A 15403-nucleotide genomic window follows, 5' to 3' on the forward strand; every position below is an offset into this window, starting at 1 on the left:
AGATAAATAAAGAAATATTTGGAATCTCTGCATTTACAAGAATAAGGAGGAGGAGAGGAGAAAAAGAAGAAATGAAATAAAATCGTATTGAGTAGAATTGAGCTATCTTAATACAGATAACGACATGGGGGTAGAGATTGATAACATGAAATAGAGGAGAGAGTTAAAAATGGCAAGTGGTGTTTCACATCCGTAAGCCCAGCACCCTAGGATCTCTGAGTTCCATAGTGAGCTACATGCAGTCCTACCTGGTCTAGAGTGAAGAGAGTGGCAGACCTTAAGAGCTTGAGGAACAGAATGTCTAGCACAAAGAACATGGACAAAGAGCAATGTTATTCTGTGCCTCGCTGAGCTGAGAGCAAAGCACCTACCATTTTCGATGGCCACGGAGGAAAAGGAGCACGAACTAGAGTGACCAAGGGAAAAAGTCGCTTATGGCCCCAGGGCCTAAGTTGAAACCAACAGAAGGAGGTTGTGTGCTGTGGGAAGCCTGCCCCTAGGTGGCCAAGTGTATTTGCTAAGGAAAAAAAAAAAGTTCTCCAAAGAGCTGAACTATGGATTGATTGGTGGTCTGGTGATTCGGATTCATCTCTAAGAAAACAGTATATGCAATTGAAGAGCTGGACTGTTATAGGAACTAGGGACAAAAAGACAGAAATCCCGAGTAACTAAAATGAGACATGAGGTCATCTGCCAGTAAATTTACCTCTGTATCTTCAGTTCATTTTACATTGAAAATGACATTAATCCCAGTGTGGTAACTCGCCCAAGTAAGTTCAGGACTCAGGAGGCAGGAGGATCATTGTAAGTTTCAGGCCAGCCTGGGCTACATAGAAAGATGGAGGCTTGCAAGAGCTGTTTGAACAAAACAGAAGAGAATTGAGTTTTTTGTGTCTTTTATGGTTGTGGGGTTTTGTTGTCGTTGTTTGTTTGTAGAAAAAGACTAGTACTAGTAATACCTTGTTTGAATTATACTGAGTAAGGACACATTTGGAAGAGTAATTGAAGCAAAGCAGATAAAAGAATAGGAGCCCCTAAAGTACATTGCTTTGGCATTACATTTGTGAATAATTACAGGGTTGAGGCCACAATGACTCCAAAGCTCTATCGTTGATTTTTTTTTATTCCAGACATTCTCAGGAGTTGCTGTGCCGGTGGCAGCACTCCACTGGATACCCACCTTCAAAGTGGTACAACTGCACAGCTTCCCCCTGCCAAAGTTACACATGACATCAGCAATTCCTTATTTTGTTTTGAATTTCCATTTATTACAGGAAAAAAAAATGGGAAAATGAGGGAAAACAATTTTATAAGCAAACTGACCATGAATACATCAATTAATCACAGCTGACATTTATTGTTCTGACACTTATTTTATATTCGTGTACATCATAGAGATGATCAGTAAGTTTTCCTGAATGATTCAAAGCATTGCTTAAAAAAAGTATTTAACTGCCAAGATTGTGGGATGTTTGGTGTTTTTTTTTTTTTTCTATTATAAATAATGCTCTTGGCATGTGGTAGAGTGCCTACTTAGCATGCCCGAAGACCTGAGTTTAAAATCAGGCAAGATGGCTCATACTGATCCCAAGTGGAAGCAGAAAGATCAAAGTTTAAAACTATTCACAAAGGCAGATTTCGAGCCACCTAAGGTATTTGAAACGTTATTAGAACTTGCATATGCTATCCTTCGATAGCTCAGTTGGTAGAGCGGAGGACTGTAGATAGTTCATTCTGGCCATCCTTAGGTCGCTGGTTCGAATCCGGCTCGAAGGACAAGTATTTTGTGACTCAGATTCCCAGGATACAGGATGGACTAGAGCCTATGGAAATGTGAGATTTATTAGATTGTTATTACTATTATTATCAAGCCTTTCTATGATAGCAGGCTGGTCATTTCTCGTTGTCCAGTCCAATTGCTGTCTTCTCTGGACAGGGCTTCGTGATTCTTATTGGTCTGTGTGGGTATTTTTAAAAATTAAAGTTAATAAATGTATTATACTTGGAGTCGGAGATGTCTCAACAGTTAATAACACTGGCTGCTCTTGCAGAGGAGCCAGGTTCAGTTCCCAGCACCTACCTGGTACAACTGTGACTAAAGTTCCCGGGGCCTCTGGATGCCCCCACACACAGACTGACATATGGGCATATACATAAATTAAAAATAAATTAAAAACAATTTTTAAAATAACTGCTTTATGTTTTTTAACAAAATTCCTTCTCAGTTTTATTTTTCTTTTAATTATTATGATTAAGTTCAAGGCTAGCTACCCCAGTTGGCCTACTGGACTGCCAGGATGTGGGTTGTTCCCAAGGACAAATCAAGTTACACTACTTTTTGCTTAAAATTCTCTGCATGTTCGGAACTGGCAAGAGGCTTAGAATCAACAATCCCTGTATGTCTGATTGTCAATCAGAAATGACACAGTCATCTTGTTCATATCTATAGGACATGTATATATAGGATATGTATGTTATCTGAATTCTTACCTCATCAGTTGTGTTTTAAAATGATTTATACAACACATTTAAATGTTGCATGCTGGCTTAGCAGATTGGGGATAAAGATATTATCTGTTGGGCTGGATAGATGTTTCAGCAGTTAACATGGACTGCTTCTGTAAGGACCTGTGTTGGTGGCCCATGACCATCTGTAACTCTAGCTCCCGGAGCTCCAATATCCTCTTTGGACCCCCTTGAGCATCTGTACTCCTGTGCCAAAGCCACACTTGGGCATACACATGCACACACAATTAAAAACAATAAAAATAAATCTTTAAAAAAATATTACTGCCAGGCAGTGGTGGCCCAACACAAATTGATATGAGATTATTTTGTGTGTTTTTTCCTTCCAGTGTGAGCTGTGTAGATGATAAAGATATCTCAGTGTCAAAGGTTGGAGAAAAGGAAAGGTCTTTGTTGTGGGATATTTGATAGAACTCTGATACTCCTGAGACTGCCCAATAAAGTTATACCTTGAATCAGGGAGTGGACCAGTGACTAGCTGACCAGAATTGGTCTAGAGAAGCCCCAGCAATGTGGATAGAAAGACACAGGAAGAAGGGTGGGGACTAGAGTCTGAGCTCTCTTGGTTCTGGAACAAGTAAACAGATTGTCTCTGGGCAAAGGCAAGGTCAGCTGGTGGCTGCTCAGCCTCTCTGAGCTAGACAGATTGTCAACCCAGCCTTTGACTACTGGTCTTATTGATAAACAGAACTGTAGAGAATTAATTTAAACCTACATACGGAGGTTGTGGCGAGCCGGGCTGTGGGCCTGGAAGCTCCTCCAAGTGGCCGCCTAAGTGGCCAGAGGGATGCTGACTGAGGGGTAACAGGCAATAATTAAGATATCAGTAGATTCGTGTGCTGCTGGTAAGCCTACAGAAAAGCATCAGCCTTTCTCTTTTTTCAACACTCTTCCTACTGTCCCCCAGAAAGCAGGACTTGGAATTGGGTGGCTACTCAAGCCCCACCCCAGATAACAGTGCTTATCTTCACTCTTCCAGAGCAGCCTGCCACTTCTTGCCTGCATGATTAATTCCTCTTCCTCCCTCAAAAGTCACTTCCTGCGCTTCTCCTAGAAGCAAACAAATATGACCTTTTTTTTTTTTTTTTTTAATGGAGATGGGAGGGCTGGATCTTATAACCCAAGCTGGACCAAGCACATTATACAGCTGAGTATAATCTTGGAGGCGATCCTCCTGCTTCCACCTTTCAAGGCTGCTAGTATGTTGGAGATTGAACTCAAGGCCTCCTGATGCTGAGCACAGTTATATGGCTTCTGTAGGTTTGTTTGTTTGTTTGTTTGTTTGTTTGTTGTTTTGTCTTACTCTTGTTCAGAATCATCAGGTGATGAAGAAGCAGCCAACTGCAGTTAAACTGAACCATGAGGAAGGACTAGACTGAGCAAGTGCCAAGCAAGTTCTGTACTCTTAACTGGTTTGCCACTGTCCTTCATGGCTCATTTACACAATTAACACACACTAGGTATCCTTATGGCATTTTGACAATACGATTCTGAAATAATGTTCCTAGTTACCAATGCGAGTAACCTAGGGGAGGGAGAAATGGGTCAGCTAATGTTGTGGTACTTTCAAGAGAGAGTTGTAACCCTAAAACTACATAAGCAATTATTACTATCTCTTTCCTTTCTGTCCTTATCTGCAAATGCTGTCAGGCTTTTGTTTGTTTGTTTGCTTGTTTGTTTGTCCTGAGGCTTAGAGATCTTGGCAGGGTGAAGCTCTGCCTCCACATGCAGTGAAGGCACATGGCATGTGTGTTCTACTTCTCTGGCAACAGTTGGGTTGATAAAAGGCTTGTTTGTAGAAAAACGGGGACAGGAAGGACTCAGACTTTTCCAAGCACCCTTCTTAATTTCTCTGGAAAGTGAGCAAGCTTAAAAATCAATTATCAAGTCAGTTAAGTATGTGAACACCAGCTAAGTATTAAAGATGCATTTCTGGGAATGTGTGCATAAGACTCACAATGAAACAACTGTTCCCACCTGGGAGTGTCTGCTTATTAATGCATCATGAACATGCTCTATGTCCCAGCTTCGTTCTTAGAAATCCAGGGGAACTTCCTTTTTGGCTTCAGATGTCAGAGTTTACTGTATCTGAGAACTCAGAGTTGGGAGCCAAGTTTGGGGTGGGTGCTGGGAGACTGACCGCCGTTGCCCAAGGTCCACCACCTGCCCAACTAGGGTTTGTCAGTGGGGCCCAGACTGGAGATACAGTATTTTTCAGATACTCAAATAAAGATGGGATTCTTGGTTTCATGACAGAAAGGAATGAACCAACTTAGGAGAATGGAGTTTTTCTTAGGAAGAGATTTTTAACGTAGTTTAAATTTTTGTTTATTACATTTCTTTTTTATTTTGATTGATTGATTGATGGGTGTGGCTTTGATTGACTGATTGGTTGATTGATGGGTGGGCCAGATGGCTGTAGGAGCATATGCATATAGAGGTTAGAGGACAACTTTCAGGAATTAGTTCTCTCCTTCATATGGGTCCCAGGGACTGAACTAAGTTGTCAGCCTTAGTGGTGAGTGCCTTTTACGGCTGAGCCTTTAGTATAGAGTTAAGTGCAGGGATAATAGAAAGAGAGGCACCCAGGGAAAGAAAAAAAAACACACCCAAATGTGAATGTGGGGATCTCAAGAGAGATTTACATTTACACGTGTTACCAGTAGCCACATAAAATGATTTAGTGGCTCTCAAGTCCCATCTCAAGAGTTGCTAAAAATTTGTTTTTCTCTCCTTTTCTCTCTCTCTCTCTCTCTTTGATAAATGAAGTTATAGGTGGCCCCTGTGGTATCTTAGATAGGATTTCCATTTGACAAGGTAAAAGTATAGGATATAAGGTTTGAACAAGGAGCCAAAGGCTTGTCCATTAATATAGATGTGTTTCTTGTGAGGATCTTAGAAAATTGTAAATTTACAGTTGGGAAAAGTCATATATGTCAAGGTCTAAAGCATGACACAGGGCTTTTTTTTTTTTTTTTTTTTTTTTTTTATCATCATTCTAACATCTCTGTATAAAGGAAATATGGTCTCTGTGTAGACATTCTTTGCTGCCAGTGTTAACCGTACTGGAGTTCTTGACTCTCAGCTGTCAAGAATAAACCAGACTCTGTGGTGAGAAGGCTTACTGCCTTTCCATGGGCATTAGGAGGGTGGCATGCCCCCCTTTTTTCTTCCCATTTTCTTTGGCTAGGATTCTGGAGGCTGCAACCTGTCCTGTGACTACCAACTGATTGCTAAACCAACAATTTACTGGGAGATGCTGGGCTGGGGGATGTGAGTAGAGTGTGTGTGTGTGTGTGTGTGTTGGGGTCCATTGTTATTAACTACATTTCATCTTGACTTAAGGACAGAGAGTTCAAACCTATTCAAGATTTAAACAACAGGATTCTTGGCCTAAGGTATAGCTATGGATGCTTGATCCTCAAGACCAAATTACAGGATGGTTGATTTAGTGTGTGGTGACCAAAATTTTTGGCTACTGGGAAGGTAATTACGTTTGTTCTTTGCATCATGGTAAAGAAGTCTTGTGCCCTCCCCTTTTGATTGGGGTATATAAGAGGTATGAATAATAAACTTGGGGCTTTTTACAGTATTCAATGGGAGCCCTCCCAACTCTATCTTCTGTCTCTTGTCTATTTCTTTCCTTATTCTTCACTCCCTTTCTCAGGAACATACAGACAAGCCAGCCAGACATGACAATTGTGTGTGTGTGTGTGTGTGTGTGTGTGTGTGTTGGGCAGCTAGAAGCCTTTTGATATGACTATGGTGCAGAGCCCACTGGGCTATGGGGGTTGCTGAGCTCTGGAACTCAAATTGACCAGACCAACAGGACATGCTGGGGCAGTATGTCCTCACCCTATGAGGATCAGGTAGCACAGAACCTTGTGATCATCTCCTGTGAGGTTTAGTGCCACCTCCAGGTCTCCTCGGAGTATGAACACAATAGCACATGGTCTTCTAGAACCCCGGAACACCCATTTCCAAGCCTTCTCTCTATATTTCAAGCCTTAGTCTTTCCTATCCAGCTTCTTGGTGAATTGTTTGCTCCAAATGTTATTGACCACCTAAAGCTGAACATTTGCCTTTGATTGTTGTAAGTGTTCCCAGAGACAAGGCTGATCCTGCTGGGTGAGCCCCAAGTCAAATCTGTCGGAAGGCCTCCCAAGCATCAGAGCTCAGGATAGAACACAACAGCAGGGCAGACTTCATTGTGTATATGCTTATTGTTTTGAAGTGTAGCAGAAGTAGTGCTTAAAACACTTAGCATTCATACAGAACCCAGCAGCAGTACTCGGGGCTGGCACCAAGTTTGACTTCACCCGCAGTGCATTAGGTACCCGGTGGCCTCACATCAGCAGTGCCCCATAGGGGATAAGAAGGTCATTGCAAAGGTTTTGAGAACACTAAAATGGTTCAATGTAAGGAACAGATAGATGATACAAGAAAATGTATTTGTACAGGCTGCCATAAAGAATCACCCTGGGAAGTACCCTTGCAGTGTAGGGGATGGAGATACTGCTGGGTTTGATGTTGTTGGAGAAAAGGATGGTGTCTTAGTGTTTCTATTGCTATGAAGGAACACTGTGATCACAACAAGTTTTATAACGGAAAACATTTAATTGGGGTGGAAGCGTATAGTTCAGAGGTTTAATCCATTATCATCATGACTGGAATCAAGGCAGCATGCAGGCACCACAGATGGCTTGGCAGCATATATTACAGGTCCTGGTGGAATTCCAGTTTAAGAAGGCAGTAAAAATGTAGCTGACCATAACCATCATTGATACTATCCAGTCATAGGGATCATCTTCAAAATCACCAATAGAATCATCAGAATAGTGACAGTGGAGAAAGAATGAGGGATCCCTGAGAGCTGCAGGTCAGGTTCCCCTTACCACATTCAAAGACCCTATGGGCTATGGCCTCAGTATTCCACCCTCTGATGCAGGGAGAAGTGATGGAAGATGATTCTATAGGGGTGGGTCCTCTTGGCCAAAGTCAGCCTAGCCAGGGCTGCAATTAAGAGAACAAGGAAAATCAAGATGAGACCCAAGGTCAAGCAGCCATTTCAGTGTTGGTGTTGATAAACTTTCAATGACCATTGCAAAGGCCAGAGAACCCCAAATCATAAGAGACAAAAGTAGCCAATCCACCAGCTGAAAAATCCAGAGGCTGAGGATAGTGGGCCTGTGTAAACAGGATTCACATCTCCACCATCATCTGGTTTGGTCACCCAACCAGAAGAAATGAATACAAAATTCCAGCAGTAAGATATGAATGAAGATTAGAGCAAATACCTTAAGTGCTTGCTTTTTGCCTGTTGATCAGATGCACTACAACTATCAACATTGTTTATTCATTATGGGTTTTGTTATTTTTACCTAAAGATGTCTCTTTCTGGTAATAATATTTTTCAATCCTGGTTTTTCTCAATTACACCTTTAAATTTTTTTTTTTTTTTTTTAAAGATAGGGGATCATTCTCTCTGTACAGGCTTCGCACTGGAACTTGCTGTGTAGACCAGGCTAGTCTCTAACTCTGAGATCTGCCTGCCTCTGTCTCCCAAATGCTGGGGTTAAAATCAAGTTGAGATTTTTTTAAAACTTCTTTTTTTAATTTGTAATAAAAGTTTACATTATTTTTCAAAGAAGTTAGTAAACTGAAAGCACCTCTTAATAAAGGTCTGAAATAGTATCAAACATTAATGAAATGCATCAAAACCTTAGCTTTGAGGCTAGTACCTCAGGGTAGGCACTTGCCTAGCATGTTCAAGGCCTTGCGTTCAATCCCCAAACATGCTTCACCTTTCATTTTTGGCACTTAGACCTGGTTATACACGGTGTTGCTTCAAGCATAAGATTTCAAATATTTTTATCTTATAAACTTTTTGTACTCTTGAAAATAACTGAGGACCCTGAACAGTTTTTTTTTATATGGGTTGTATCTATTAACATTTAATACAATAGGAATTGAAGTCAGGAAGATTTTAAGCATAGGAACACAAAAGCACATTGTAGTGAGATATCCACTCTGCCTGCACCTGTTGCACTGACTATACCTGTGGTCACTGGTGCGGGCGTGATGGGGGAAGGCTACATCTGGGGTCCTGGACCCCAGCTCACTTTCTCTTGGTTCCAGTAGAGTCACGGAAAGCAGTCTGGAAGTGGATCCTTGGGTGGGAACTTGCGGGTCATTAGTTTCTCGTGTAAGTGACTCCTCCCCGAACAAAATCATATAATCCATATTATAACCTCATCCCATGCATCTTAACCTATGCATTTTTAGCACATATTTCAGTGGGTAGGATACTACCATCATGTGTCACTTAACATCTAGAAAATCCTGGGCTTACATGTAATGTGCAAAGATGCGAATGTTGCTTTTAGTAGTGTTGAAGAATTCTGACTCCCTAGATCCTCTGAAATTATCTTGGACTGACACATACTTTTAAGAACCCCTCTCACTAATGTTCCAGAGGAAGACTGCCAAGACAGTTAGTGCAGACTACCTGGGAATCGACAAGTTGGGGAAGTTAAGGAAGAGGGGCAGAGGTGCTGAAATATGATAGTCAGTAGAGGCTTTTGCCAAGCCCACAGTGAACTCTGGAAATGGACCTTGGGAACAAACTACAGACCTACTATACACTATACACTTTATATATACACACAGTCATTGGATACCCTCCCTCACCTCCCAGCCCCAGATACACACCCCCCTGTGGGAGGTATGCAGGTCCTTGTGCTCACATGTACTACTCCGTAGGAGAATCCAGGAATGTTAAACACACAGGGTTGTCCCTTCAAAAGAGGTGAATAGCTTGTTTTTTTCCATCCAGAGATATGGTTAATAGCCGGGTCACCATTGCACTATCTGTGTGGCCAAAGAGACCACACAAGATGCTTCCTGGACCCTTGTCCTGAGCTTGTCAATCCATACTGAAGGTGTCACATGTACTTTACAAAGAGTTTTGATGTAGTCATATTTTAAGTTTTATTGTGCATAGGGGATTGGGTTAACTATCAGAAAAATTTCACCAAATCCTAAAGTGCATAAATATGTCTACTATTCAGTGTATTCAGTGTAGCATGAACAATAAAAACCCAGAGACAGATATTGGGGTTTAGGTTGAAGATCATAAAACAAAGAACCCAACCACGAGAGTCTTGCCTCCACCAAACGGGGGACCCTGCCTCAGCGTGACCGCAGACTGAATACCCTGCACTCTTGTCTCCATCTGCCTTATATTCCTCTCTAGTGCTGGGATTAAAGGCATGCACCTCCATCACCCTGCTTCTATGGCTAACTAGTGTGGCTGCTGGGATTAAATATATATAAGCTGAAAGTACTGCAGCACGTGTGAGAGTCAGAGACAGAGGTTACTGACACATACACAGAGAGAAACAGAGAGAGAGAGAGAGAGAGAGAGAGAGAGAGAGAGAGAACATAATTGGAGCTCTTCATCAGCTTGGGCCTGGGAACCAGTTCTGAAGGAAGCCTTGTAAGACCCTCAGAATGAGGATTCTCCTAGTTTCAGTCGGTACCCCCAAGAACTCCAATGTCCAGTCCAGTTGCTGCAACATGCAAGAGGCTTTAATGAACAGGAAACATTTGGAGCAAACGGGCTCCCTCACCATGCAGGCTAGAGAGAAGCCCCATCCCCCAAGCACAGGTGTTTTTTAAAGGCAAAGCCCACAAGTTTAGGGAGAGGGTTTGACCCTCAGTCCCTTGAGTATGTGACCCTTTGAGGCTGGATGGTCTTGCTTTGGGTCAACAGACCTTAGGGCCTCAGGGTGTGCTAATTAATCTTGTCTGGGCAAACCGGAGGTGCAGCTATCTCCTTGTTTCTTAAGAACCCTATTTACCATCTGCTGACTCACAGAAAAGAGGCAGTGTGAATTCTTGGGGGAAGTTAGCAAATTCCAGGTCAGACTGTCCTTTTTTTTCAAGTAGGGGGTTTCTTTAACTTTACTTTTTGTCATTCAGCCTTTGATTGGCTATAGTAGTTCTGCTGCTTGACTGCGATTCAGACCATTTGATCTTTTAATTTAAGACAGTGTTTCTTACAGGAAGAAGCCAGTAGATGTCTTTCTTTGGCCAAACATCAAGTTGATCTGGAAGAAAGGATGTGGGAAGTGCCAACACATGTCGGTGACACACACTCTGAGAAAGATTAACAGAATTTTCTTTGGTCAAGTAGTTGTTTGATTGACTGACTGGTGCTTTTGTTGGTTTGTTTTTTTAAGAACATGATCTCAGAGACCACCTCTGCTGTAACCTGCTTCCCTAGTCTCCCCACTCATGTGTTTGCTAAATGGATAGATTTAAGACTGTCTTTCATTCTATGATGATGAACTGCAATGGGGAAGTGTAAGATGAAAGAACTCCTTTTCTTCTCTAGTTGCCTTTGAACACAGTGATCCCAGCAACAGAACAAGCAAACTGGTGCATCATACTTCCTTTAATCCCATGCCTTGGGGAGGTGAAGAAGCCCCACCTCGGCCTCCTCTAGAGCTGTACCACTAGCAGGCTGCTCTACCTGAATGATGCTTCTTAGAGCAGCACAAATCTCCCTTCTGCTGGGGTGCAAACCCTCCACTCACCTGGGACCCCATCTCTCCAGCTTCTGTCAAACTTCCCTGCTCAAGTGGCCCCTGCAGTCAGTAGTGATTCTCGAGGACTGTGCTGGTGGTGTTACAGGCGCTGGGATAGGAAATGGCGCCAGGAAGCTTGTGCTTATTTCTTCTGTGATGAAAAGCTGTGGAACTGTCTTTGGGACTCCAGGGAGAAGGAAACACTCAGAACTGAGTGTCTACTGTAGGGACCTCTGAGCCAGCTGGAAGCAGACTGTCACTGTTCATTCTTCCCTCCCATGTGTAGGCTTACAGATACATACTCCACACATCTTTATTACATGCTAGAAAAACCTTTGGCTTTGGATATTTGTGGACCATTGGCTTCCATCTCTCCACAGCTGTCATATGAGGCCTACCCCAAGCTCGCTGCTCCATTTCCTCCATCTGTGGCCTCAGTTTGTATTGACCTGTCTCCTTCCTCTGCTGTTCTCTCCTTCTTTCATCCTGATGCACCTATTGCCCTTGCCTTGGCCACTATGGGCAGAGCTGTCATGGTGAAGTTTCAGGATTTTCTATCTCTTCCCTTCTCACACTTTCATCTCAGCAGAGAGCGTGTGATGACAGTGGTCCAATAAGCCTGGGTCTAGGCCCATAGTTAGAAGCAAATGAGCTATTGAAGGAGTGAACTGGGGCCTGAACCTGGAATATGTGGGGAGGGGGCAGCTGGAAGATGCACGGGTGACCTGAAGGACATAGGGCCTGCTCTCCACCTGATTGTGTGTGGAGGTGGTAGGTGAGAGCTATGGCTCCTTCCATGGCTCTGAGAAACTGGTCTTGTCCTATATGGGATCAGCCCCACCCTCAGGTATTGTTACTCCCTGTGCCCCTGTGAATGCTGGGCAGATGAAGAGGGGACTATCATCAGAGCCAAGCCTAAAAAAGGGTCTCAGGGGTCAGCAAAGGCCACAGGGGGACGTGTGTAGATGTGTGACCTGTCTCTCATGTTTGAAAGAAACATCTCCAGCTTCACAGTCCAGGAAGATGGCTACTCGGTGCAGATGCTCTTTCCAGAGGTATGATCGTCTCTGGGGAGGACAGGGCTCTGTACTGGCTTCCAAACATCTCCAGGGTCCGAAGCCATTCTGAGGAACCAACAGGCTTCCCCCCTTTCCTTTCAACACTGTCTCTACAGACGCCAATGGCCCACACCATCACATTTTCCACCTCCACCTCCCAGTAATGCTTTCCCTGAGGAGAAGCTCTCCCGGCTTAGGACACATGGCCGGCAGTCAAACCTCTCCCAGGGTTGTCAGGCACGCTCTCTCTCGAAGCACCTCGTCTTACACTTCTCTGGTCGTCTGACAGGAAGAGTTCAGGATGAGCTGTATCTGGGTCCAGAACTACATCAGCTGTAGGAAAAGTCTCAGGCTTAGTGCTGAGCTCAAATTCCTGGACATGCACAACCTCTGGTTCCCCCCCCCCCCCCCCCATGGGGGTATTGGGAGCTGATGTGGGATTCCTTTTCAAAGAAGGCAGTTTGTTTGTTTGTTGATCTAAGGAAGCCCATAATGAGCTCGTTTGTGTTCTAGGCAGACAGGAGTGATGGGAGATGTCATTCTGTATATGTTTCTCATACTGGTTAATGAATAAAAGCTCATTTAAAAATGTAATGTATAATTTAGTACAGATTTTACATAGTTACCTCTAATAGTCAAAACTTATAGCTAGGTGAGTTAGGTTTTCTAGATATGCAGAGATATGTTTGAGATAGATAGGCATTCTTCAAACCTTTCAAGAGACCACCACAGAATATGGCATTTAAATTGGTTTAGGGTTTTCTTGACAATGAGACATAATTGTTCCTGGCAACACCACCTGCATCAGAAGGAAGATGGACATTGAAGAAACTCGTTATAGAGTTTGCTTCCAATATGGCAAGACCTAGCCATTTGGACAGACTTTGCTCTTGTCTGGACTGTTTGACTTTATGCTGTATAAACTGGACATGCAGGACCCACAGAAAAGTGACTGCTGATTCAGATGGACATTGCTACAGAGTTCCTGCTTCATGGAAGAGTCTGCCAGACAGTCTGCAGGACACAGAGAAAAATGACTGACAAGCTGCCAATAAAAGAAGACAGTTTAAAGTTTCCTGCTTTGCTGAAGAGTCTGCCAGACACACTATGGCCTATGGGCTAAAGATGGAAGATTACAGAAGAACTTCAGGTGACTAAAAAGGCCAGATGTCTCTGTCATTTCTAGAGTTTATATACTATCCTTCTGTGGTCTTTGAAGGAGTTGAAGACAGACAGTTATGGTTATAGTTTTCTTTAGTTAGGATTCAATGATAGGGTACATATAGGACCTTAGACTCACAAGACAAAATAGATGATGGAATATTTTCTTCAAATCTTACTAAATGTTAATGGACTAAATATTGTTAACTGTGATTCTTACTTGATAACTGTTGTGTTATATATTTTGCTGTGTTAAGCTTAAAACCCTTCTTTTATTTAGACATAAAAGAGGAGATGATGGGAGATGCCTATATATATATATATATATATATATATATATATATATATATATATTTTCTCATACTGGTTAATGAATAAGCTTTGTTGGCCAATAGGAAGGGAAGATAGGAGGGACTGGAGACAAGGAGGAAATAGGAAGGAGGAAGGAGGGGTCAACATGGAGAGTCTGGAGAAAACAGAATGCCGGCTGGCTCCCCGGTAGAAGACCATGTGGAAATATTAGATTATCAGAAATGGGTTATGTTAAGACAGAGCTAGATGATAAAAACAAGTAACTTGGGCCAACAGAATTATATCTAATACATAGTCTCAGTGTGTTAATTGGGGCTGGTGCAGCGGCGGAACAAGACCAGTGGTAGGGCAAAAAATCCCTACTCCTTACACAGGAGGATTGTCTTCTATAAAGTAGACAGGGGCTCTAAGAAACCCAGCAAGTTCAGCAAATGAGCTGAAGGGAATGCTTCCCCCTTTCAGCATTCTCAGATCTGCTCCAGTGTTTGCCATAATATAAGATCTCTAGGATTCTCCTAATAGAAACCATCAACTTGGCTTTGGCCAACCAAGAGGGCTTAATCTCTCCTCTCCCTAATGATGAGCCAGTTAACGAATCTAAGTGAGTCCTGGCTAGTACAAGATCACTTCACTGGTCTCGGCATTCCTTCAATCAGCTGACAACTGATTTAAATGACTGATAGGGTACCCACCGAAGGATACAGAAGGAGAACAAATGTCCCCAAAGCCAAGCTGAAGGTGTGTGCAGCAAACATAAGATGGGGATATTTTCAGGCAGGAGTTGAAGCTCATAGTAGTGTCTTCTATGGGCACAGAAAGTGTTTGCCAACCGTCTGCACTATGGTTTTGTCCGAGTCAGTCAACTTTGCTGACGGTGTTGAATTATATCCTCCTGATATGCATGGTTTGTGACAACTTGTAATTGTCTCAACTAGATAGTGACAATTTTCAACTTCCCCTTAAGGAGCAAAAGTCCTGGGCCAAAGGCCTTTGCATGCTTGATGGCAACACATATGAAAAAATTAATAATTCTCATGAAGAATAGGTAAGCGAGACTCTGGGCTCTCTCACTCACCTGATTCACAGAGTATTAGCGTCCTGGAAGCAAGGAAGCATTTCTGGACACCTAGTAATTACATCCCTGATCAGCACCAGGAAATGTATTGCACATTTTTGCCACAAGGGATCCAGCTGTTACGTCTAACTGTCTCCCAGATAATAAATACCCAAGACAGAGATTGTCTTCTTTCGGAGTGGTCGGGATCCAAGAGCAAGAGTGCTCTTGGGAGAGCTATTCTGTATGGGAGAGCGCTCTGCTACTCATGGATTAACTTCTTCTGAAGGAAGGCTGTGAGAAATAAATTGCCGGGCTGACAAAGCTAGGGTCCAGCATTAGGGGGAGCTATGGCGTTCTTAATCCCCTACTTCCCTACGAGGGACCCTGGTTCTTTGTTGTTTCTTCCCTTAGTAGAGAGAAATCTCAATGAGGGAATGCCAGAGGCTCTCACCAGCATGTAAGAGGTTCTTCTCCATCCTGCAAGTGACAGAGAGGTGAATGTCATGAGATCATAGCTAAGCCAGCAGAACACAAACTGTAGAAGAGTAGTTCAGGAAAGCTTAAACTTACGCAGTTCTTCTTGAAGTTGCCCTGAAAAAAGCAGTGTCCTCAGTAGGCAGCAGGGTATTTGGATTTGTCTTAAATGATACTCTTGCTACAGCACCAAACCCTTCTTTCCTAGCTGACAGGGTTAATCT

At 42.9% G+C, this 15403-nt stretch overlaps 1 non-coding gene and 2 pseudogenes across 1 annotated transcript; 2 read left to right on the forward strand and 1 right to left on the reverse strand.

Annotated features, from left to right (window-relative positions):
* Positions 1-1687: 1687 nt before the first annotated feature.
* Positions 1688-1776, forward strand: Trnay-gua (transfer RNA tyrosine (anticodon GUA)). Its single transcript is given in 2 exon segments — positions 1688-1724; positions 1741-1776. It is a non-coding gene; the product is annotated as a tRNA-Tyr (tRNA).
* A 4595-nt stretch (positions 1777-6371) lies between these two features.
* Positions 6372-7549, forward strand: LOC127233797 (Y-box-binding protein 1-like; annotated as a pseudogene).
* A 4389-nt stretch (positions 7550-11938) lies between these two features.
* On the reverse strand, positions 11939-15181 carry LOC127233800 (butyrophilin subfamily 2 member A2-like; annotated as a pseudogene).
* Positions 15182-15403: the final 222 nt, after the last annotated feature.

The sequence above is a fragment of the Phodopus roborovskii genome, unplaced genomic scaffold, assembly GCF_943737965.1.
Source record: "Phodopus roborovskii unplaced genomic scaffold, PHOROB, whole genome shotgun sequence".
NCBI classification, from domain to species: Eukaryota; Metazoa; Chordata; class Mammalia; order Rodentia; family Cricetidae; genus Phodopus; species Phodopus roborovskii.